The sequence below is a fragment of the Gorilla gorilla genome, chromosome 13 (assembly GCF_029281585.2).
Source record: "Gorilla gorilla gorilla isolate KB3781 chromosome 13, NHGRI_mGorGor1-v2.1_pri, whole genome shotgun sequence".
In the NCBI taxonomy this organism is placed as follows: Eukaryota; Metazoa; Chordata; class Mammalia; order Primates; family Hominidae; genus Gorilla; species Gorilla gorilla.
Genome location: NC_073237.2, coordinates 122,994,067 through 123,019,656, shown reverse-complemented (window position 1 = coordinate 123,019,656; position 25,590 = coordinate 122,994,067). Strand labels below are relative to the sequence as shown.

Sequence of the window (25,590 nt, the reverse complement as noted above, 5' to 3'; positions counted from 1 at the left end):
GATTGTGGGATCCTCCACCTAGGACCCTGGCTTGTAGGGTCCTACTCAAAGGGGACTCACCAGTTTGTTGGATTCCTCAGAGCAGACCCCGCCTGTTGAACTCCCAGCTCAGACCCTGGTCTGTGGGATCCTCATCTCAGAGATGCTGGGGACAGGGACCCTGTTCTCAGAGGCTCTAATTTCTGAGCACCCCATGTTCCTGAATCTGGGTCTGTGGGACCCCTCTCCTCCCTGCAGTGAGAACTGAGTCGGCCTCAGGAGAGGAGCGGGGCCCAGGGGAGAGGGGTCAGGCAGTGGGTTACAGGGCAGCGTTCCCATGGCCCTGCCTGGGGCTAAGGCGTAATTAGAGGTCTCAGGTGTGTGTGTTGTTGGGAGGGGGCGGGGGGGGGGAGGAGAAGGTGGGCTCCAAGGGCCTTCGTTTTGTTTATCCTTCACAAAGACCCCCAACAGGAGGCCACTGTCCCCTTGAGACAACCCTGCAGTCTCAGCTCTGGGCTGACCCCCGCCCCCTGTGCCCCACCCCCTGCACCTGCCAGCTGCCTGCTGAGGAGGATGGCAGCCCTCGGGGTCTGGGGACAGATAGGCCAGGCTGCCCTGCCTGGGGCAGCTTGGAGCCACCCCCCAGTCCCTCCTTCCAGGTGCCTCCCCCACTCAGCTGACTCAACAGAAAACCCCATGATTTATTTATGCCCAGGAGCAGCCTCTGCCCAGGATGGAGGAGGATCAGTCAGCCCCAGCACGGAGAGAAGGAGGGAGAGAGAGAGAGATGGGGAGAGAGAGAGAGAGAGAGAGAGAGATGGGGAGGGAGAGGGGGGCAGGCCCTTCTCCTCCGCCCTGGTGCCCCATCCAGGACCTGTCCCCATGTCCCCACATCCTAGGAGTCCTTCCCCATCACCGCCTCATCTGGGCCTTAGCAGACCCAATTACTTATAATAAACAATTCCGTTTATCTTTATCAGAATCATTATCTAAATTGGCTACATGACACATACTGTTCTCTAAGTGTGCCCCGGGGAGGAGGGGCCATAAAAGCTGGGTTCTGCACTCCGTAATTATCCCTCTATGGGCCATAAACCATTACACTGGTGTTTAAAATAGGTATGGCGAGCAGTTTCCCTGCCTGCCGAGGGCCGCCCAGGGCACCCACAGAAAGGATGCGCAGCAAGTTTTGCTGCAGCCAACAACTTCCAGCTGCTTGGAGGCTCCTAGCGGGCTCCTGCCTGCCCCGGCCACACTGGCCTCAGGAAGGGAGAAGGGCTGGCCCGAGCGGTGGGCAGTGCCGAGAGGCCAGGAGTGAGGGGGCCACCAGGCCTGCCTGGGGCTTTCCCGCTGCCCTCCGGTGTCATTAACATCCTCTTTCCAGGACAACTGGTCCTTCTCCCTGGCCGCTGCTGACTCGGGTTTCCCTCGCTGTTTGCAGAAGCGCCTCCACCGCCCATGGGGCTTGCCTCCCCTTTATCGTCCCCAGGGAGGGCCACATCAGCATCTCACCCATGATTAAAACAAAACAAGGCTGCCCCCTCGGAGCTCCCGCCTGCCTCTCAGCTGACCGGTCAGAGCTGCGGCTCTGGTCTCGGCTTCCCAGAGGCCCCTGCTCCCTCTGGCCCCTAGAAAAGATGACCAAGGTCTGTGACCCTACAGATGGCCCACATCCCTGGCGGCCAAGTCCCTCACTTGACGTGCCAGGACATGCCACCGACTTCGGGGCAGGGCAGGAAGCTCCTTATCTGAAGTCTCCTATGCCCAGCCCTCCTCAGTGGGCTCAGGAGTCCCCAGCATTGGGACAAACAGAGATAAAAGGCTGCTGAACAGAGGGGCTCCTGGCTGCTGCCTCTGCTGGGGGATGTAGGAGAGGATGAACAGGGGCTCACCAAGCTGAGAAGCGGAAGAAGGAACATTCTCAACAGCAGGCACAGCAGGTGCCAAGCTTTGCAAGCAGGGATGAAACTGATGTTTGAGAACAGTACAAAATTTGTTGTGCTTGCACCAGTGGTTCTCTGCCAGGCTCGGTGGCTCACACCTGTAATCCTAGCACTTTGGGAGGCCAAGGTGGGCAGATTGCTTGAGCTCAGGAGTTTGAGACTAGCCTGGGAAACATGGCGAAACCTGGTCTCTACACAAAAATACAAAAATTAGCCAGGCATGGTGGCATATGCCCATAGTCCCAGCTACTTGGGAGGCTGAGATGGGGAGGATCACTTGAGTCCAAGAGGCAGAGATGGCAGTGAGCCAAGACTGCGCCACTGCACTCCAGCCTGGGGGACAGAGCAAGACCCTGTCTCAAAAAAATAAAAATAAAACAACAGAGGTTCTCAAGATGAGGTTCCCCCATCAGTGGCCTCAGCATCACCTGGGATCTTGTTAGATATGCAAATTCTTGGGCCCCAGCCCAGACTCACTAAATCAGAAACTCTGGGAAAGTAGGGGTGGCAATCCATAGTTGAACAGGCTTGCCAGGGGATTCTGAGGCCTGCTTGAGTTGGAGAACTCTGGTTCTAGAGCACACAAGGGACGGGGCTGGGAGGATGCAGGGAGGAAAAGCAGGAGAGATGCCTCTGGAAGATTCCTAGAGGTCTTGAGTCCCTGAAAGGGTGATAAGAGCATGGAAGGCTTTTAAGCAAGCAAGTGACAGGGTCAGACCTTAAAAAAGTTCACTCTGACTTCAGGGCCGGGGAGGCAGAGAGCAGGCAGGGAGGCCAGGAAGAGGTTGATGCAGTTGTTCAGAGGAGGGATGGGGAGGCCTGGGATAGGGGAGGCGAAGGGGATGGAGAGAAGGGGACAGATTTGAGTGATGGTCACGGGGTCAAATGGTCAGCCTGTAGGTGAGGGAGAGGGAGCAACAAGGAAGACACAGGTAGCTTAGACCTAAGAACCTGGGAAGATGGTAGGTGCCTCTCACCAAGACAGGAAGCAGGCAAGCAGGCCAGGTTCTGGATGGGCGGGTGTAAGGACCATGACTTCAGATCATGCTGCTTCTAAAGGACCAGCAGAGCTTCCCGTTTGGCATGGCCTGATCCGGGTGGAGCTCTGCCTCTGGGAGTTGACCACGTGCAGAGGAGGCTGCAAGCCATTGCCTCCCTCCACCCGATTACCTGGTCCCAACTTTCAGTCCCTACTGTCACAGCCCCCTCAGTCCTGGTAACCTCTATGGTCCTAGGCAGCCTTGCCACCCCTGGTGCCTCCAACGGGCAGCCCAGCATCCCCCAGATTCCAGCCCTCATCTTCACCTGAAGAGTCATCACCCATGCACCTGTCCATCGATCTATCCATCCAGCTTGCTGTGCCACCAACATGCCCAATCTCTGTGCTCCTTGCTTTATATTAATGATCGTCCCCAGTCCTCTCATGCCCCCTGAGATGGATAATTAACACCATTTTACAGATGAGAAAATCAAGACTGGGAGAAGCCAAGTCACCTGCCCTGGGTACCACAGCTCACAGGAGGGAGGAGTTGAGATTTGAAGCCGGGTCCCGCCCCCAACACTCCATCAAGATGGTGCTTGCATTTTTCTCTAGCACAGAGCCTGGCCTGGTTCTCCCAGGGCAGGAAGGAGCCAGTGGCAGGGTGGGCAGACCCGCAGGGCTGGGACCTGCCTTCGAGGGAGGCTAGGGAGCCTCGAAGCCTCCTTAATGCGCCTATAACTCATTCCCTGGGTTCACTAATGTTCCCGGCTATTAGTGCCGAGCACAGCTAAGCAAACTACAAAATATTCCTCTGACTCAACAATCAATTTCCATATTGTTACAAATGGAGTCCACGCCTGCCACGGTTCATTTTTCTTCTAGGCCCTTTTTTTCCCCTTCCCTTTTCCCAGTTCAGTGAGGAAGTCATTACTGGGTGTTATGAATTTCACAACGTGCTGAAAAAATAAAAATGCATTGTGCATAGAGTCAGGGCCACAAGCTGGAAAGCTGCCTTTCCCATCACCCAGGGAGCTGCCAGGGTCAGGAGAGCAGAGTGGGAGGGCACAGACGGCAGCTCCCTGGGGACAGGAGGATGGAGGGTTGGGGGCAGATGTCGGATCTCTGGGGAGAGAGGCCTGTGTCCCTGTGAACTCACCCAGTCCATGCCTGGAACTGCCTCAGGCTGGCTGCTCGAGGCTTCTCATTTCCCAAAGGACACAGTGTGGGCTTGCAGAGTTGGGCCTGGGGTTGTGCTAACATCCCTGGGCTTCCCCAAGAAGCTAGTAACCTCATGCTTGGGCCAGGGCTCCACACTGCCCTGTGCAGGAGCCATCAGTTCCAAGGGTCCTCCCTGCGTGGCTTCCTGGAAGGAACTGCTGGGTCATGGATTTCCCCCTGAAGCACACAACACTTCAGCAACCTGAGCCACTGACCATTCTTAAACCAGGCAGATTTGAGTGAAAGTCAAGGGGTCAAAAGGCCAGGATGCAAACCCCACTGTCCATCATCAGGGGACTAGTTAAATGAACACTATGCCGGTGCACAGTGAGGAGGAGCTGAAGGCGCCAAGGTGAAAGGAACGGGCAAGTGAAAAATGCAAGCTGCCAAAAAGCATGTGCAGCACGGTCCCGGCGTGTCCCAAAGTTATGCATGTAGAACAGAATGTAAATGTGTCGAACAATGTCCAGAGGAAGTTATTCCACCTTCTAAGGGAGTTTATCTTCAGGGACTAGGCTTGGAGTAGGGGGAAGGATCTTTCATTTCTTTGCTTATATAGTCTGCATTATTTGAACTTTTCCTAGCATTTTTTTTTTCTTGAGATGGAGTCTCACTCTGTTGCTCAGGCTGGAGTGCAGTGGCTATTCACAGGTGCCATCATAGCACACTGCAGACTTGAACTCCTGGGCTCAAGTGATCCGCCAGCCTGTCTCCTGACTGGCTGGGAACAGGCATGCACCATACTGCTTTTGTAATAATTTTTAAAAGAATATTTGATCAAAAGAGTGATCTCATTTGTTTCCTCTTACATAAGACCTTCCCTGATCCACCAAAGCAAAATGTGTTAGTCTTTCCTTTTAACGACCCCTTGAACCTTAACGACAGAGCACCTATCACATTGTGTGCTCCACCCCCCTACCCCCTTGTTAGACTGTGACCTCAGTGCTAGGAGCCGGTTGTTCAATGTACCTTAGCGATTCCAGAGCCAGCACAAGGAGCAAAGGGTGAGTAGGAACAGGAACCTGGTCTGCTGTGTCTCAGTGAAAGGGCAGGGTCTGCACAGGGCAGGAGCTTGACAAAGATTTACTGATTGGACCAAGAGTCTGGTTCTCGGAACACAGTCTCTGGCAGACTCTGCTCATCCACCAGAAGTAGAACCCAGGGGCTGAGGGGCTCATCTTACAGGGGTGCAACCTGGCTCTGGCCCCACGGGAGAGGGGCAGGCTGCACCTGGCCACCTGGACAGTCAATCTCTCCCCTGGACTGTGGGCCCCCGAGGGCAGGTGATGCCTGTAGGTTTCACTGTATCTTTATTTGCCTAACATGGGGTCTGTATGAAGTGGATCCTGAGTGACTACTGCATGGATGGAAAGACGGAGGGAGGGCTGGATGGATGGACGGATGGATGGACGGACGGGTAGACTGATGGACAGGTAGGCGGATAAGCGGATAGATGGGTGGATGGGTAGGTAGATGGATGGATGGGTAGGTAGATGGATGGATAGGTAGGTGGCTGGATGAGTAGGTAGGTGGATGGACAAACGAGAGTGGGAGGGATCAGGCACACCTTCCTGCTTTTTTAGACATGCAGACTTCCCTCTTGTCATCCATATTTTACCCTGACATGTCACTTCATATCACCATAGAGCAAAAAGAGGTTTTCTGAGAGGAGGAACAGAGTTTAGCCCAATATTCTGCCCCTAATCACACTGCCAAGAAGGCAGGGATCTCAGGCCTCAAATGAGAAGTGAGCTAGGATTCTAACCCTTTCCCCTGGTTTAATAATCGGCTCAGGAAGTATTTCTCCAGTGCCTACTAGGTGGCAGATATGGTACCAAGCATGTTCTGAGAGCCAGAGCAGGCCCTACCCTCACTGGACTTCTATCTCAGGGGCACGGTGGGGCTGTTTTCCTGACCTCCCTCCCTCAGCGGCTTCTCCCCCACCCCATCCTCCACAAAGCAGTTGGGGTTCCAGAGCTCTCTTGCTGGAAATCCCCTGTGGCTCCCTTTGGACTCGAGAGTCTACTCCAACTCTTAAACATGGAATCCATGAATTCCGAGGACAAAGCCCACTTCCTCGCTAGCTCCTCCTGGAATGGTTCTCCAGAGACATCATCCCCTGCCCTCCCTCCTTGTGTGCTCAAGGCTCCTGGAGGGCAGGTCTTCCACCCTCAGCCTTGCCAGCAGCATCTCTGACTTAAGGGATCTACACTGTTGACTTCTCCTCCGAGGATCTTCCCCCAGCAGGCTGCCCTATGTGGTTGTGTAGGTTGTTCACTGAACAAGATGCTCCTCGGAGGAGTGAGTGGGTTGAAATTCAGTCTGTGCTCAGCTTGGGAATGATGTCCCTTGCAAGAAGGAGTGGGTTAGAGATGGCCCTGCTCCCTGCCTGGCTGGAGGACAGAACTCAAGCACAGCAGGGATTTGGGATCCCATGTATGTCTCCCTCACAAGACTGACAAGACTGGGTGCTCCCCAAGGACAGGCTCCGGGTCTGAATCCTCCCTGTGTCCCTCCACAGGGCTGACTAGGCCCAGGGGAGATGCCAGTGAAGGGGTCTGCCAGGGATCAAGCGCAGAGTTCTGGAGAAAGGTGCCCATCTGGTGTGGGAGAGGTGGTCTCTGGGAGGTGAGATCCCTGGTCTGAGCGATGCTCTTCCATGTGGACCTCCAGTGGGGCGGTTGGGGGTGGTAGGGGGGGAACCCAGCCAGATGAACGCCATTCAAAGCGAGCTGGAACAACACAGCGCGGCAGGATGCCTATGCCGCTGGGCCAGGTGGGACAGGGAGCCGAGTGTCTCCATAGGGCGGGGGCTCTATCAGGGCAGACTGACAGCAGGTGGGCTAGGAGGGCAGGAGAAGCCCCCAGGCCCTCCGTCCTTGTCAGCGCTTGGCAGGGATTCTGAGGAACTCAACAGAATTGCTGAAAGGGCCTGTCTTGGTTGAGAGAACCCCAGGTGAAACACGCCTGTCTCCACCAGCTCCCGCCTAAGGAAGCTACAGCCAGGAACTTCCATCAGCTTCAACCCCCGACTACATACCCTGCGAGGGTGGTGGTCCCATTTTACAGACAGGGAAGCCGAGGCTCAGGGAAGGGCAGTGACACAGCCAGGAAGTGGCAAAGTAGAGTTCTCACTCGGCCGAGCCAGAAGGCAAAGCCATTCTCTTCCCTGAGCCCTGTTTCATGGAGGGACCACTCTGAGCATTTCACTCTATAATCCCACAATGCAGGGGGCCATGGGGCTTTGCAGAATTAAACAACGAGCCTCAGACTAGGGAACAACTGATCCCTAAAGATAACTGTCCTAAGGCTGCGGGAAGGGCGGGCACTCCCTAACCCCGTCCTGGAGAAGGGAGCCAGTTATGCGGGAGAAGAATAGTGTGGGAGAGAGTGAACTTTCCCCCCTCCCTCTTCTGAGCCTGACCCCACCATCCTCTGTTGGCCATTAAAGCTTAAATGCTGACTTGGGAAGGGCCGGTCGGTCGATCAATAGCTCACCCAACAAACAGGTTTTTCCAAACTCGCACTTTATGGATTTCTCTCCTCATCTCATTCTTTAATCCTGACAGCTGCTGAGCTGATGGGGGAGACTCTCCAGCCTGGGAAACGACTTCAGCAGATGCCCCCCGGTGGGGGCGCAGGACACCGAGGACCTGGAGAGACCAGCACGGGCCCACCAGCCCCGTTACCTGGCAGGGTGAGATGACTCCCACCTGGCCTCCAGATGGCCTTTATCAGCCGGGCCTCTTCTCCTCTCTGCTGCTGGGCAGTGCGGGCCAGTGACTGAGACTCCCTTGGCAGAGCTGGCCAGACCTGTTTCTAGTTCTGCCACTTTCTGGCTGTGAGACCTTGGCAAGTCACTTGACCCCGAGCCTCAGTTTCCTCATGTGCAAAGTGAGCATGAAAGTGGCGTCTACCTGGTAGGGCTACTGTGACAATTCAATGAGAAAACACAGTGCCTGGCACGCAAGAAGTGCTCCATAAAGGTTATACAGTATTGATTCGAGTTAATTCCTTTTTAAGACCCCAGAAGCCCTTCAACCACCACCAAGTACTGGGGAAAGACAAAGGAGTCCACGGACACACCCTGTGGCCCTGTACTGACAGGTGACCAGAGATCCCAGGATGCTCAGGACAGTCCTGGCTTATACTTGTGGTCCCAGCATAATTACTAATGACATCCCCTTTCACTCCAAAAGTGTCCCAGCTGGGATAATGAATGATTGCTATGTACACCTAATTTGCTGAGCTGCTCAGTTGTGTCAAGGACAAACAGGATATCACTAAATCTTGTCAACAATCCAGGGGAGTAGAGATTGTGGTCCCCAGTTAGAGAGGAGGAAACAGAGGTTCAGAGAGGTTTTGTGACTTGCCCAAGGCCACACAACAGGCAGTGACTGAGCCAGGGTCACACTGCCGAGTCTGCATGACCCACTGCACCATGCTATCCCCATTCATCTGTTCTGCTGGCTCTGTCAAAGGTGCACTCGAGCCTCAAAGAGAGTTGGCGCTCCCAGGGGCAGACAGAGGCCCTGAGACCCCCAGTTCCTCCTGCAGCTGTCTGGAAAGTACCCAGCTCCTCACCCCACCACAGGCAGGTTACTGAGAGCTGATCCAGCTACCTGGAGAACTGCCCCCCAGCCTCCACCCCTAGCCCCCAGCTGTGCACACAAGTCAGCCTGACCCGGGATAACAAGCTGTGAAGATCTTATCAGGCCCCTGATGGCTGATACTGACACCAGCAAGCTGTCCCCCTGCCCACTGCAGCCTCAGCTCCTCCCAGGCTGGGGAATCCTGTTTTCTTTCCTAAGTGGAACATCAGATTATTCAGGTCTGATTTCACTGACTGGGGGTGGGAAGAGAGCACAGTCCACTTAACACCCAGACACAGGGTGAGGCCGATTCCCGATTTCCCAGACTGCAGATCCATCATCCCTGGACGGGGTCCCTGTCCACAACCAGGGCTGACGGGGTTTCAGTCCATTTTCCCTTCCACCCCAGGGTGGGAATTTCTGAATGAGCAGAAAGGCAGTCTGTCTCATGCCTCCAAGACAAGGAGAATGATCTGAGATGATCAACAGAAGCGTTTCTTCCCCCTTGTTTCACTCCATTCACTCAGCAGACCCTCCCCAATGTCTATGTTATGGCAGTAGAGACCCACCCTCCGGGAACACCCATGCAGTGAGGGATACGGTGGCAAAGCCACATGACAAGGGCTGGGACAGCTGGGGGTGCCCAGAGGAGGCAGGGCCAGCCCCTCCAGGCAACTGGGGTGGCTCTTCGGGGGATGACCTGGGAGAAGCAGAGTTTGCCCCGTGAAGAGAAGGAAAAAAGCGTTCTTGGTGGAGGAAACAGTGTAGACAGGGGAAGTGGGAGTGTGGGTGGCACTGAAGCTCTGGTGATAGCACCGAGGGCGGGTGGAAGAAAGACGGTGAACCACCTGAAGCCCTGGCATCAGGACTGCAATCTCTCTGGAAGGGGCCAGGAGATCTTGGAATGGCTGTGAGGAGAGGTTTGGGACACAGGCTCTGGGGACTTCACTCACGCACACATATGCACTCACTGGTCCGCTCAGCCAGCTGCGTGCTCAGGAATCTTTCCCAGGCCCGGGTGTGCCAGGCCCTGTTGTAGCAGCAGCAGGCAGACTGCGAGCAGGACAGACTCAGCTCCAGCCTCCTAGGCTGGCCAGGGACACACATATGAGCACAAACTGCCTTGGCATTAGGTGCCACGAGACACACCACAGAGCTGTGGGGTGGAAGAACTGTTCCAGGTGGGGGCTTCGAAGGGGTTGTTGGGGGAAGCTGTGAGTCTTAGCTAGGACCCCAGCAGGAATGGGTCTGCTCTGAGGCTGTTGCATCATCTGTAAAATGGGGATAAGCTGGTCCCTATCTCACAGAGTTCTGAGAGAATGTGGGTGAAGTGCTCTGCCCAGGGCCTCGCCAGGATGGGGACACATCAGCTGTGACCACAATTGCTCATGCATGAGTGGCAAGAGGCTGGGTGCTGTGGACAGCAGCTGTGTGGAAGGTGGATTGGATCCAGCAGAAACCTGGGAGAGATGGTGAGACTGGAATCCCCCAGGAGGAGGGAGAAGAGAGTCCCCTTGAAGAAAGAGCCTCCCCAGTGCAGCTGAGCAAGCAGCGTGGTGGGTTCTGGTGGAGGGACTGGCTCAAGGACAGAAACTTGAGCTGCTGAACAGAAGCGGGAGGTGGCAAGACGGGGAGGAACCCAGCTGGGTGGGGGTGGTCGCCTAACCCAGCCCAGCCCAGCTCAGGCCCAAGAAGACCATACTATCAGGCACCATGGCTAAGTGCAGGGCCCATGAAGATATGCATACATGGGTTCATGTTCTGTTCCTGCTATTAGCTATGACCTCAGGCAGGTGACATAAAACTCTCAGAGCCTCAGTCTGTGCCTCCATAAGAGGAGGATACTGATGGTACCTATGCTTCCTGAGGATGCAGAGAGATGATGGTTGCAAGGCACTTAGTACAGTGCTCAGCACGCAGAAAGTGTTCAGTCAACAGCAGCTTTAATTATGACTATAATCTCAGAGGCCTGGACTTCAGGCTCCCCTGTGCTCCAGGAAAGGGGACCTTCCAGACCAGAACTCGGGGCCTACAGGCCAGAGGAGCCTGCACAGACCTCCCCAGAAGGCCCAAGGCTGTTTCCCACAGCTCCTTCCACATGCCCCCGTGCCAGGCAGCCTGCCCAGCTCTGTGCCTCGTGAAGAAACTCGGTGTACTTGTCTTGGACCGTTTCCCCTGGTCACTTCCAGGCAGGTCACTTGGAAGTGCTTCCGGAGTCTCTCTCAACTCCTTTTCCCCAGAGGCTGTTTTAGAAAGTCCAGAACAATTGCTGGTAGTCTGGCCCGAGCTGTCCTGCTATATGGCTCTCCGAGTGTCCCCTCTGACCCCACCCTGCTATCTGAGGGCAGAAGGCCACCCCTGGCTGGCCACCCAGCCTGCGGACTCACTGTCAGGAAAGCAGGAAGCTTAGCTTGGGGGAACTGCCCGAAGAGGTGGGAGCCTCCAGCTTGCTCTGGGACGCCAGCATCCTGTCTGCCCTCAGTCCAGCCTGAAAAAAGGACCAGCACAGCCTGGAACAGAGCTCTGGGACAGTGATCAGCCCTGGCCTATCCTGGCCATGCTCCCACACCTACCCTTCCCAAGGAGGCCAGGACAAGAAGGAGAGGTGCAGGCGGGTACAGAGGCAGATACCCCTGGCCTGGGAACTTGGGAAGAGGACACATCTGGTGAACATGGTGAGACCCCACAAGGTCTTGTCACATACATGACAGGCATGTCACAGAATCACCCCCACCCTCAAAGGCCCAGGACTGGTGCAGCCCCTGCCCTCAGATACAGGACACAAAAACTGGTGCCAGTGGAAGGACTGGCCTTCTTGGCTCTGCAGCTGCCCAGACTGGGTAGGACAGTCACCTGAAGCCACTTGGAGGGGTCCCATACCAAGGCCTACAGGGTACAGAGCTCAGGATACCTGAGGCACAGGGCTGCCTGCTGGTCCCTCTGACTGAACCTTGGTACCACCACCAGCACCCCCACACCTCAGCCCCAGCTCCCTAGGCCAGTCCTCAGAGGTCCCCGCTCTGGAAGCAGCAGACTTCTGGGACCCAGGGCCCAAAGGGCTCCCTCTTCAACGGACACATCTTTAAATATACACAACGGGGTGTTCTCTTTTTTTCCTCCTCCCTTCTTCTTTCTATACATTGGGCTCTAAAATCTGGGCCATCCCGCCACCCGCATTAACTGCGTTAAGGAGGAATTATAAAAAGAAATCAAATTTCCCATAGCATTTGAGCGCCATTAAAATGCCAAACAATAAACTACCAGGCTGCAAATTAGATCAGTGGAAATATCAAACACATTGAGGTATAAAATCCATAATTGCATTTAGTGGCAGCCGTCCCTGGAGAGGCCCTGCTAAAGATCATCACAGCCCCACATATGAGAAGCTATTGACAGAAGAATAAAAATCGACAGGCCAACCAAATAAACCGCATGGGCCTCATTAAATATTCAGCAACGGAAATTTGACTATCCTGGGCCTCTCCCCTTGGTCCCATCCTGAGCCCTCCTCTGCCCCCCCTCCCCAGTCACTAACAGCTTGCACAGGCAGGGCCAGGGGAGACTGTCAGCTGAGGTTGGTGGGAAGGGGCCAGGCTGCGGCAATAACAGGGGGGCTCCGCTGGGATTATTATTGTTGGGCGTGTGTTATTAGCTTTCACCCCAGAGTAGGTGGCCCGAAGTCTTTAATTAGGTCATTACAGGATAATTTCCAGGGAGGTTTTAACTCCTTAGCCGCTGAAGAGCCTCCAGCCCGAGCCCAGTGGAGCTTAGGGTGAGACCCTCCAGGCGGGTAGAGGGGTGGGGCATGGGCCGGGCTTTGTTCGAGGCCCCTGGAGAATCAGATTCACCTGCTCCAGGCCAGACAGATGATGGAGGGGCAGGCTGGCTGGGAGCCCCATTACCGAGGCCTCGGGGACCGGCCCCAGGATGCAGAGGGACCCTCACCCGGCAAAGCGGGACCCCAGCGCCACTGGGCTCCAGCCCATCTGGGGGCCCCACCCTCTAGAGATAGCTTCTGGCTCTGCCCCTGCCTCACTGTCTCTCCCTCCCCTAGTCTCTTTCCTCTCCTTTTCTCTTGTCCAATTATTCCCTTCCTTCCCCTCCCCTCCCCTCCTCTCCTACCAGCCTCTTCTCTCCTCTCCAATTCTCCTTACCAACTCTCCTTTCCCCTCCCCTTTCCTCCTCTCCTCCCCCTTCTCTCTCCTCCTCTCCAATTCTCCTTCCCAATTATTCCCTCCCCCTTTCCCTCCCTCCTCACCTAGAGTCCGGCGATCCGCCCCTCCCTCAGTCCGCACCTAGGAGCTGCCATGTATAATGCATGCAGTGGAAGCGCCCAATAGGATTAGGCACCTCCGCCCGTCCTGGGGAGAGAAAGTTTATGTAAATGACTGATGACAGCGCTATTGTGTGAGGAATATCAATGGAGTAATTACAGTTACATCGGGCGCCCGCGCCGCCGGCCCGTGTTAATTTTTCACCGGCTCCCCCGGGAGAGATCGGAGCGCGCTCCGAAGAGCACAGCTAATAATGGGAGCTCCGAGCCGCCGCTGCGCCACGCGCCCCGAGGTCTTTCTGAGCAGACTGCTAAGCACTGGCTGTCTCCCCGGAGAGCCGAGAACAGAGATAAAATGATTAAAAACTGCCAAGCGGGCCTGGCAATCACTCGCTCCGCTGTCAGCCCCAGACAAGACAAATCTCTGCGATTTTGCTCTTCCCTCCTCTCCCTTTGTGAGCCCCCGAGCTGGGACGTGGGGGGCCGGGTGGGGTCGGGGTCAGCTCCCCAGGGTGGCAGGGCCGCGGGCAGGGCAGCCAGTGGCAGCGGGGAGGGCGCTGGCCTCCTGGGCTGCAGGGTGGTGCAGAGGCTGCAGGGAGTCCTGCGGAGCCCTGGAGGCCCCGTCGTTCACCTTGCTCCTCCCAGGGAAACTCCATCCGGGCACACCTGTCAGGGCACACCTGTTGGGAGAGATGGGCAGGTGCACCTGGGAGGGCACAGCAGCAGGGCACCCCCACCGGGGCATTCCTGTCGGGACCCACCTGCCAGGGACACCAGCAGAGAGGGGCTCATCTGGGCCGGGAGTTCCTCAGGCTTCGGGAACCTGCCCCCTGCCCTGGAACTGCTGTCCCCTCTCCCCATGCTTCCCCAGGCAGCCTGGGTGCTTCCAGACCCTGAGATCCCAGCCTGGACAAGGCTGCCTGCCATGGGCCAAAGCAGGTCCCCAGGCAGGGCTGCGGAGGGGGAGGAGTGAGTGGGGTTTGTGCCTCCTCTCGGGGTTTAGGGCCCATGGTGGGAGGGGGCCCTGGGTGTCCATCCGTTTGGCCCTGAGGCTACAGCAGGGCCAAGTTCCTGAGAAGACAGAGAGGAGGGGAGGGTACTGTATTGTTCCCAGTACAGAGAGCGGGGGGTGGGGGGGGAGGACAGGCACCACAGTCCCTGAAGGCAGTCACCCATCATCACCCCGCCCTCCCCTGCACGTGATAGAGGTGAGAGGAAATTCCCACCGAAACCTGGGCTGGCTCTCAGAGCCTTGGTCATGGACGTCACAGGGCAGGATTGGCCATCTGCTGCTCTGCCTGTCACACCCAGCCCGCATCCATACATCACACCCGCAGGGCCCACAGTGACACAGGTGCACGCCCTTCCCACGCCCTGACACATTAGCCCACAATGGCCAACACCACACGGACACCCAGACTCACACAGCATCCTCAGGATGAGCCTGTATGCCACACACCACAGAATCACCCACAACCCCCCACCCCCACACACAAATGCACACGCACACGCCTGACTGCACCAGTGCACACAGATACAGGGCACCCTGAGCTGTGCTCACAAAGTGACAGGTGGGCACCCTCAGCCACAGGCACAGAGAGTGACGTGCAGGCTCAGGGACACCCCCACAGCACACACAGGGACACACACACTGACACAGGTGCCGCTCCTGCCGTATGCTCTGGCATCTGAATTCAGAAGAATAAGCCAGAGTCCCCAAGGAGGAGCTGAGCCTGCCTCTCCAGATGCTGCTGGTTCCAGAGCACAGTGCCACCGCCCACCACTGCCTGTGATCAGCTCAGCTGCAGTGAGTAAGGCAGGTATGCTTGCAGCAGCGATAACTCCCTGACTGATAGCACTGGCACGAAAGCTAAGCAGAGCTTATGCTGGTGGCCTCTGGCTGGGTGCAAGGTGTCCATGCCAGGCTGGGCCAGGCCAGACCAGGCCAAGAGCTGCCTACCCTCTTGCCCAAGGTTTCCTGGGTCCCACCCAGGGAGTATGGCCAGAGAGATGCCACCTCACCACTTGTCATGTGCACATACATCTCTAGAGACACACTCGCACATACATGTGCCTGCATGCACGCACACACAGCCACGGACGCCTGGTGCCCACTGAGATCTGAACTGCACATATTCACTGAGTCTCTACCATGGGCCATTCCCTGTGCCGGATGCTGGGTGAGCCCTGACCTAGAGGACAAGGTGGGGCTCTCATTCAGCTCAAGTCCCTGACACCCCCTACACACACCTACGCACACGTGTACTTGCAGTCCTGTGCACTAGGGTGCACGCACTTGAACACTACCTTGTAGCGCCCCTCTCCCCGTGTCCACAGCCTCCATCCACTCTCTTTTCTGGCCCCCCACCTCCCCTTGCAATCCACACAGCAGCCAGAGTGCATGTTGTAACCTCAAATCTGACATGACACCCCCCTGCTTAGAACCTTTTCATGGCTTCCAGGGGCCCTGGAGTAAAGGCCAGACTCTCTAGCACAGACTTCAAGACCTTTTGTGACCTGACCTCTCCAGGCCCTTGTGCATGCTGATCTTTGCCTGAAACCTGCTCTCCTGCCCTCTTTCCCTGGATAATTCCTCTGCTCTCAGCTTCAACAGCTCTCCCTCCAGGAAGCCCTCTTCCAGCTCCTAAGTCTGGGTGAGGAGCCCTATCCTCTGGGACCACAATGCCCTGTGTTCCCTCCATCAGGGCCTTTACAAGCTACTGCCACTGGGGAGGGCTGTGTCTGCCTTGTGTCTTTAGTACCCAGGACAAGGCACACAGCAGCCTCAGTAAGTATCAGAAAGGAGGAAGGGAGGAAGCTGCTTGTGGGGTCCTAGCCTAAGTGAGAGTGGGGCCTGCAGAAGGCTTGGGTCCAAAAGGGTCATAGAGGGGAGGGCTCCAGTGTAAAGGACACCCAGGGAACTCATTGGGCTGTCTTCTAGCAGGAAGTGGCTCCCACTCCCATCACTCATTCCCAGTGCTCCTCCCTGGGCCATGGGAGTGGGACGCCTCTCCCTGCACACCCCTGAAGGGCTGGCAGCCCACAGGGCAGGTTCTGGCTCAGCCTGCAAGTGTTCAGTTAAGCCTCAGGCCCTCCCCTCCTTTCCTTTGAGAGGCCACAGCCCATGGCACCTAAGATGTGCAGTCCTTGGTGCTATTTAGTCAGGCCCTAATCCAAACAACTCACTCCCCAGCTGGGTGGCCTCGGAGCAGTAACTTAACCTCTCAGAGCCCCAGTTTCTTGAGCTGCAATTTTGTGAGACTTGGCTAATAATCATCTAGCAGCTAGCATTTCCTCGTTTGCTGGAACCCCTGATTTGGGTTTTTAGAATAACAATTTTACAGGTGAAAAAAACAGGGTAAGTGGCAGAAAATGATGGAACCAAGGTTGAGACCACTAGCCTCCTCCGAAACAGTTATTCCCCCGAATCTCAAAGGTCATGTGTGTGACTGTGCTGTGACATCAATCATCAGCATGGCTGGGCTTGTCAGCCTCCATGCCTTTGCCCAGGCAGTGCCCTCAGCCTGGAGTGCCCTCGCCATAGCATCTCCTCCGACTGCAACTGGTTTTGCAGAAGCTTCTCGTGCCCGCCTCCTCTATGTAGCTGTTCTCAGTCTTCCAAGTCCTAGCCGTCTACCTCCCTTGCCTTTGTGTGAGCCCCGGGCCTGCTCCCTGTGTGGGCAATGAGCGAGTGGGGGCAAGTAGCTGACTAGAAGAGGAGTGGGCGGGCTGGGGGAAGGGTGAGCAGGAGCTGGAGTCAGACCTGGTGGTGAAGCTCCCCAGCCGTGTGGCCCTGGGTAAGTGGCCTCTGGGTTTTGGGTGTCAGTCCCCTCATCTGTGAAATGGGAATGACAGTAACACCTGTCTCCCAGGCATGTCAGCAGGCTTCATATGGTGCTTGTGCCTGGCTGGCATGCAGCGGGTGCTAGGGCTTAGAAGCAAATCTGCAGAGCCACACTGGCACCGGCTTGAGGGTGAGAGGACAGCCAGGGGCAGAGAGGAGAGGAGAAGGAGCGGGGAGCCCTGTGCTTCTAACAGGCCACGAGCTTCCATGTCTCTGGGCTTTGGCCCACACTGTACCCCACACCTGCAAAGCCCTCCTCCTCCCCTTTCGTGACTCCAAATGTCACCTGCCTGGTAAAAGCTCTCCCACCTCTCCAGGCAGCACCCCTTCTTCCAGGTACGCTCGCAGCGGGGCCCTCCCCTGGATTAATCGCTACAAAATTAATCCCTACAACAACCTGGACAGTAGGAATAGCTGTACCCATTTTATAGATGACTAACTTCAGGCTCAGAGAGGTCAAAGGACTCAAGATAGTGGCTCATGGATGTGGCATTGTGGGGGGGTGTGCAGAGCCTGGCACCAGAGGCTAATGCAGGAGGTGGGTAACTGAAAATCTCCATGGGGACAGTCCCTGAACACCTATTGTGCACCGGGTCTGCTCCTGGCATCTGCCGTCCCTTGGCTAGACTCACCCTGTTCAGCACCATGGTGGCAGCCGAGGGCAGGACCTGGAGCATTTTCTTACCCATGCCTCCCTGATACCCACACAGGGCGTGGAGGGAGGAAGTTCCACATGTATTTCTGGAATGCCTGTATGAAACTGACACTGTCTTCAGAGACCTGCCCGGTGAGGCCTCTCCATGGCGCCCCCGTCACTGCTGGGCAAGGAGGCTTTCCAGTCCCGGGCTTCACCACAGTGCCTTCCAGGTGCCCTCACATGCCCCATCCTGCCAAAGTTGGTGCTTCTCCTCTGGGTTTCCCTGCCCGCTCCTTATCCCAGGCAGGCCAGGCTGGGACTATCTTGCTCATTTGGAGTCCTGGCGTTATTCCAGTCCTGCCTGGAGCAGGGGTCCTTCCGGTTGGATGAGTGAGCTGGGCTTCCTTCTTCCCCCCCTCCTGCCTTCCCCAAACATTCGCTGAGTACATACTGTGCCAGGTGTATCCCTGAGGCATCAAAAGCGGGAGCCACAGGGGGAATGAGGCATCTCGGAGGCCAACTGGCAGAGGGGTCACACAAAGCTGTGTGAATTTGGACTGCCGACTACCCCTTTCTGTGCCTCAGTCTCCATATCACTGAAATGGGTATAATAACAGGCTCTGCCTCACAGACTATGAGGCTTACGGTTGGATGAAATAATGTGATCCTTAAATCAGTGGCTGCACAGGGTAAAGGCTCTGGAAATAACAATCAAACTCTCTTCTTCCATCATGCTGTATAATTATGTGCGTGCTGTATAACCATGTCAGGAGTGGGCAGTCCTTTCGGAGGAGGGGACAGCTACAGGGAGGATGTGCTGGTGGACTCCGTGGCCTCTGCCCACTTCCCATCTCCCGGAGGGTACTAATTTTGCCCTTCCATCCCCCAGCCTGGCCCCCAAGTCCCGAGGTTTCAGGAAGAAGAAGAACCCTGCCCCAGCCAGTCCCCAGGATTGGCCAGGTGTCCTCCCAGTTGTCCTGTGGAGGCAGACTTGCTGCAACCCACCCACCCATGCCAGGCAATGAGCTAGGCCCAGGGAGCTTCATCCATCCAGATGGACAGGTAACCACAGTTCATTCATTCCTTCACAATGACATGACACACGGATGCACCTACCAAGTACCAGGCCCTGTGCCAGGCTTGGAGGTGCCCTGGGCAGAGGTTCTCATACCTCAGCAGGCAAGGCTTCCCCCAGGGGCCATCTGGAAATGTAGACTCATGGGCTTCACCTCGAGAGTTCGAGTTCCCTCACAGATCTAGGATTCTGCACGTCTAGCAAGTGCTACAGGACAGATCCAAGCCTGGAGGACGGGGGTGGGGCTCAGAGCCAGAGAGACTCCATGAAACCGGTGACTCTTGTGCCAGGCCTTGGGAGTAGGGAGAGTTTTCCAGAAGAAGAAAGGATGATGGAGGCCAGGGGACGCCTCCTGGGCAACCACCGCAGCCTGAGTAAGACCTTGATGTGGGCAAGTGTCTGAGACATGTGGGAATGGCAGGTGAGCTGGCGGCTCGCCTGCAGGGCTCAGCACAGAATGAAAAGGCAGGGGCAGGGCCACTTGTTCAAAAATTAAGAATTTTAAGAGTGTGACAGCAGGAGCATTAAACCAAGCTAAGGACCCTTCTGGGTGTGGGGCCCAGTGGGGCTGCACAGGTCAAGCTGGCTCTTCCAGGGACCCAGCTAAGTGGGTCACCCCTGCTGGGACCAGCCCAGAGTGCTCAGGACCTCAAGGCCTTAGCCAGGCAGCTGAGTACCTGGGGTTCCAGCCACCCCAGCTCCAAGCCCCAGGCCTCTGTGACCCTCCCTGTGCCCTGTTCCCTCTCTGGTTCCCGCAACTACCCTCACCTCCAAGGTGGCAATAGCCTCCTCCCGCCGGTCTAATCCCAGGCACATGTTGCCAGCATCAGCTCCATAAAGTGCCTCTCCAGTTCCTGTCACTCCCCTGTCCAATAACCTTCAATAGCTCCCTCCTGCCCACAGGATAAAATCCAAACGCCCGAGCACAGCTACAGGCTCCTGCCCTGCTCTGCAGCCTCCAGTCCCAGCAGCCCCTCGGCAGCCCCTCCGCCAGACTCACTGTCCCAGCCCACCCATTTAACCCCTAATATTCCTGCTGCCAGGGCCCCCTCCTGGAATGCCCTCCCCAAATCCTCCCAAGCTGCAGCCTCCCATCTCACGGGCACCTGCCTGGCGTAAGCTGGCACACACTCTTGCTGCCTTCTTGTGTGACTAACGAGGCCCCTGCCCACAACTCTTCCCTCTAAGAAAAACGGCTCCCATGGACTGGTATGGCTCTTTGAACACAGCATCTCATCTCGCTCTCCCCACCACCTGGAAGGTAGGTTCTTTACGTGCATTTTGCTTGCGAGGGAGTGGAGGCTCTGAGAAGCTAAGGAATTTGTCAAAGGTCACACAGCTAGAAAGAGGCCAAGCCCAGAGTCCAGCCCAGCTCTAGACCCTTATACTTTCTTTCAGTACGAACCGAGCACCTACCGTTCCCTTTTCTAGCTGAGACCCAATACATATGGTCAAAGGTGGCCCCCTTTGAGGCCCAGCACAAAGGACTGTGGGAGCATCAGTAACAAAATCGGCAGGAACCACTCACCTAAAGAGGAATGGCATCTGCTCCCTCTGAATCATCCTTACCCGGAGGCAGGGGTCTGGTCCTTAGTAAACTTTGAAGAAACTGAGGCACAGGGAATTTAAAGCCTCTAACCTAAGGTCACACAGCGGGAAGTGGTAAAACCTGAGGTTCCAAAGCACTGGTGAAAAATCTGGTTAAGTTCTCGGCCTCTCAAGGAATCAGTTCTGGGGTCACAAAATCCAAGAGCCAATAACTGCAGGCACAGGGACTGTGCTGGCTTCATTTCTGCTCAACTCTGCCCTCGCCCCTATCCCCACCTCACCCCACCCACCCACTTAGCCTGGGAGCTCTCTGAGGGCAGGATAGGCCTGCCCCATCCCAGCCGAGCTGAGCTAGGAAGCTGAGCAACTCAAAAGGCCCCCAGCTGGACTCCTGGGAATCAGCAGCCCAGACCTAATAGGCATTAGGTCTCTTACCTAATACCTCTTCTTCCTGACCTCCTGCCACGAGCACTCCCCAAGCAGAACACAGGGTTGAGTCCCTGATACTCCCTGTGCCCCAAGGCAAGATGTTTCCTTTTACAAATCATTATTATTACTATCATTACTGTTATTTTAATTTAAATCTTTTGACGTTCAGGCAGATGTTTCTCTGCAGCCGTAAGGGCATGTCTGTGGGAGGATGGCACCTCGGGGACTGGCCTGAACTCTTGCCACGTGGGACAGCCCAACCAGTGGGCGGCCAGCTCCATCCTCCTCCAGGGGTCTGTCGCTGCTCACTTATCAGGCTGACATCCCACAGGGGGGCCACTGCCCTGCCCGCCCCTTTGGCTCCAGGCCTGCCGACTAGAACCAGAGCTGGAGGGGTGGGCAGGCGGGGGCACGTGGGAGGGGGCCGAGCCCTCACCACAGGCCCCTTTGCAGTTCAAAGTGACACACTCAGACAGCCGTCCCTTCAAAGGCCAGACAACGCCTGCCCTGAATTGCTGCACCGGCAGCCCGGAGCCAGGAAGGCACTGCAGGGGTAAAGGTGGCCCTGTGAGGGCTGGCCACGCTCCCATCCATGGCATGGACTTCCACTATCCTGGGCAGGAGGGCAGACCCTGGCCGGCCCCACCCTGTGGTGTAATCCTTGGAAAATCACCTTCCCTCTCTGAATCTCGCTGCTTTCACTATATATTTGCAAAGTACTCAGAAGGCACTCAGGGGTGGTCATGCATAAAGCTGACAACACTGAGGACGAAGATGATGATTCAGAGCCTCTCTCTGAGAGGCACCGCCCCAAAGACAGGCTACCTGAGTGTGATTCCCATCAGCTGCTCACTAGCTGTGTGACCTAGGGCAAGACACTTAGGTTCTCTGTGCTTTAATTTCCTCCCCTGTAAAATGGGGTTTGGAAGGGATGACGCCATGCCTGTTTGGCACCAGACAGGTCACAGATAACAACCCTCCCCCCAGTGATGAAATGTGCCCTGCCTACTGCCAGGAGAGTTGTTCAGGCCAAGTCAGACCCACTGAGAAGGCTCAGTGCACGTGCTCCCCCAAGCCTGGGTTCCCGGGAGCTGAGAAGTGGTTCCAAGGGCAGGTTGTGGCACCTGCAGATGCTGACTCTGTGCTGCATAGCCCCCCACTGGCTGTGTGGCCCTAGGTGTGTGGCTTCACCCCTCTGAGCCCCAATTCTGTCACCTGGAAACCCAGGCAAACAATAGTGCTTTTTTTTTTTTTTTTTTTTTTTTTTTTTGAGACGGAGTCTTGCTCTGTCGCCCAGGCTGGAGTGCAGTGGCGCAATCTCGGCTCACTGCAAGCTCCACCTCCCGGGTTCACGCCATTCTCCTGCCTCAGCCTCCGGAGTAGCTGAGAGCTACTCCTGAGTAGGTCACAGGTGCCTGCCATGACGCCCAGCTAATGTTTTTGTATTTTTAGTGGAGACGGGGTTTCACCGTGTTAACCAGGATGGTCTCGATGTCCTGACCTCATGATCCACCCGCCTTGGTCTCCCAAAGTGCTGGGATTACAGGCAAGAGCCACCACACCCGGCCAACCACAGTGCTTTTAGGAAGTCTCATCAAGATCTAGGGTGCCATCTGAAGCTGGCAATCATCAGCTTGCCACCTTGGGGAAATCACTGCACCCAAGTCAAGCTCTGATGTTGGCAAAATGGGAAATAATATTAATAAAACCTGCCCCCAGAGCAGTAAGAAGATTCAGTGAGTGAATCCCCATCAAAGCTTTACCACAAGCAGCATGAAATGAACACTGGACATTCATTAGGAGCCATTTCTTCAACAAACAACATTGGGTTGCAGTACCAGCCCACCACCGGGGCACCAACCCCAGCCAGAGGCCAGACTCCACCCTCCCAAAAGGCTGCTGAAAGTTTTCTCGTGACACAATGCCTGGGTTCCATTTACTAGCTGTGTGACCTTGGGCAAGTTACTTAACTTCTCTGTGCCTCGGTTGTCTTACCTGAAAATGCAAATAATAATGGAAGCCATGTCGTAGTGTCATTAAAGAATGGAAAGTGCTGAGAGCAGTGCCTGATGGACCACAAGTGCTAAACAAGCATCAGCTGGCGTTATTATTGCTGCTGCTGTCGTGCACGCTCCAGGTCTGCCCGGCCCGTCAGAAAGCCCCATGCAGCTGGGCTTCCTTCTGTGGCTCACAAACTTGGGAAGTGTTAGGTCCTGAGAGGTGCCCCAAGTACCGTGCAGAATGGAGGCTTCTGTGGGCTTCCTCTCTGGTCTGTTTCCCTAGCAGCTGGAACGCTTAGAAAAAAAGCACCCAGCCTGCTGGGCTTGTCAAAGCAGGACTGGCTTTACTAGAACCAGGTTTGGATGGTAATTTTGTGGTCATAACTATTTTCCTTACATACTGATATAGAAAGGGGAACCCCTGCTTTTTTTTTTTAACCTAATTGAAGACACCATCAAGCGTAAATATGCTGGAGTTTTTAATAAAAACACGATGGAGAAAAATATTCAAAGCTCAATAATCAGAAGCAATTTGCGTCGCAAGCAGAGATGTGTCATTCCTCCCACACCCCCCTCCCCGCTTGGCTGTGCTCTGTGCGGGACTGGCTTTGGGGATGGCAACTTTAGACCTATGGCAAAAATAATGAACAGCAGTGAGGCTTAGAGATAGCCTGAAAAATATCCTGGAAAAGAAAAACATATGCCAAAGAGTGTGGTATAAAAGTCATATTTCATGCCTGACTTTAGAGAATGTTAATAAGGATTAGAACCATACTCCAACAGAACAACTATCAGTCAAGGCGGGGTAATTAATTTCGCTTCAGATCTCTGGGAAAATGAAAGCAGTAAGTGTTGTTTCGCAGCATGGAGATTCCACCGCACTAAGACAACCCAAAGAACTTCCAGAGCCATGTCCTGAACCCAGCTGAGACCTGGCTGTTGCTGGCGGCCTCTCCTGATCTGTCGCCTTGTAGATTTGGGGACCTTTTCCGAATCATAACAATATCAAACTCTTTTTTCCCCCAGGATTGGCTAATAAATATGATTAAGATAACACGACCCAAACCACATGTCCTCTGCTCGGCCTGCAACATGTGGAGGACAGATGTGTCTTCCGTGCACAGATGACCCAGCCGGCTGCTCCCCTGAGGCAGGGACCCTAGGAGATGGAGTCTTGAGAGGTCCTAGCAGCCCACTGGCCCTCTGAGTCCCCAGCCAGGCCTCTGGCCTCCCCATGACCCACTATAGACAGGAAGGGCCAAGCCCAGGGTATGTGGGAGTCAGAGACAAGAAAGATGGTGGGATGTGGCACTGTCCTCACCTGGCTTTTGTCCCCCAAGGTCCCAGTTTAGTAGACAGAATTCCCAAGCCACGTGGCCCCGTGTTATCCAGAAAACTCTCAAAATCATTTCATTGTCCAGGTCCACCTGTCACCCCTTCTTAAAGAGCTGGGATTGAAGAACCTTCCCATCCCTGAGACCTGGGCCCAGGGAAGACAGAGTAGGCCAGTGTTAAAGCCAGAGTTTGGGAGAGGGTTCTCAAAAGGACTGTGGAGTTGCCACACAGCCCCCAAGCCTGGTAGCGTGCAGCTTGGGATTTCCGCCTCTGCTCTGCTACAACAGGACAAGTCCTAGCTGCACTTGGACCTTGGTTTTCCCATTTCTACTGGGATCCTGAAGAGCCCTTTAGCTGGGATATCCTAAAGCAGCCCAAGGTCCCTGTGAGTGTGGCCCTGCTGCACTCATCTGTGGTCACTGGAGGCCACGCAGAAGGCCAGGCCCTGGAAATCAGGCCAGGGAGGCCTGGGACTGCTGAGGTTGACAGCCCTGCTCCAGCTCTGGGGAAAGAAGGGGAGCAGGCTCAGAGGCCAGGGCTGGTGGGGGAAGAGCCCCTCCCACCCTGACCAAGCAGGGCTCCCAGCACCAAGGCAAAGCTCTGGGCCAAGGCATGAGTGAGCCTCCTTCTCTGCTTTCCCTTGGGGACAGGAGGGAGAAAATAGAAGAGTCCCTCAAAGTTAGCTCAAGCCAAGCAGAAGGGCTCCAGCTGGCAGGAAGAAGCAGGGCATTCTATCACTGCATAGAATCAATGAAGTCAGAAGCAAGCAGGCTGAGGGCAGGGCAGGGCACCTCTCTGAGTAAAAAAGGGAAGAAGGGTCCCTGGGGGAGGGGCACTATATCGTGGATGAGCCTCAGCTGCCTGCAGGGCAGGGACAGGGTAACCCGGCCACAGGGAGGAGACCGGAGGGTCTCTCTTCCTGCTGGTCCCTACTCAGAGGCCACTCTGGTGACCAGGCACATCAGGCTCCTCCTGAGCCCAGTGAGGTCAGGACAGCCTGGCCAAGGAACCCTCTGACACCAGTCTCCGAGGCCTCCTTTCCACTGGGGCCGAGTGGGCGTGGGATGTTGCGTCCAGACCCTTATCAATGCTCAGGTGGGGGCCTCCCCCAAGACCAAGGCCTCTTCCCGGCCGAGGAGCCCGGACGGACGGGCGGACGCTGCGGGCCCGGCCGGGCTGATAGGAACCATCTGCGTTGTCTTAGGCCGCCCTTCGGCCCACTGTCCCTCTGAACTCGGCCGGTTCCCGCGGGCCGTTTGATGCTTGCAGGGTCACAGACCCCCGCACACAAATCACCGCCGCGGGGCTGGGGGTGGGGCGGAGGCGCTGAAACCTAATCCGCAGAGTTTGCTCCGCCGCCGCCTCCTCGCTCCTTCCCTCGCTCGCTCGATGCCCCCCACCCACCCCTTTCCAAACAAGGCTTATTTTTCTTGCCAAAAAAACAAAGTTGGTATCAAGTGTTTCGAGGGAGAAAGTCTCTCCCCCACCCCTGACCTGGAAGGAAGGGCCGGTTGCCGACTGAGCCGGGATTGCAGAGGGGGCTCCAGGAGAGGACGGGCGGGAGGTGAGCTCAGGGCTTCTGGCTCCATCGGTCCCCTTCCCCGCTCTCGCCTGCCCGTCCCATACTTAATGGCAGCGAATCCCATGGTCCCCGGCCCTGTCCTGTCCCTCTACTCGTCCTGCCCGGAAAGGGTTTCCTCCATCGGAGCTCCCGGTCCCTATGCTGTCAGAGATG

At 56.0% G+C, this 25,590-nt stretch overlaps 1 protein-coding gene across 4 annotated transcripts in view; it reads right to left on the bottom strand.

Moving 5' to 3' along the window:
- LMX1B (LIM homeobox transcription factor 1 beta) overlaps nucleotides 1-25,590 on the bottom strand; it is an 86,896-nt gene that overhangs the window by 48,885 nt on the left and 12,421 nt on the right. The gene's annotated exons all lie outside the window — the stretch shown is intronic.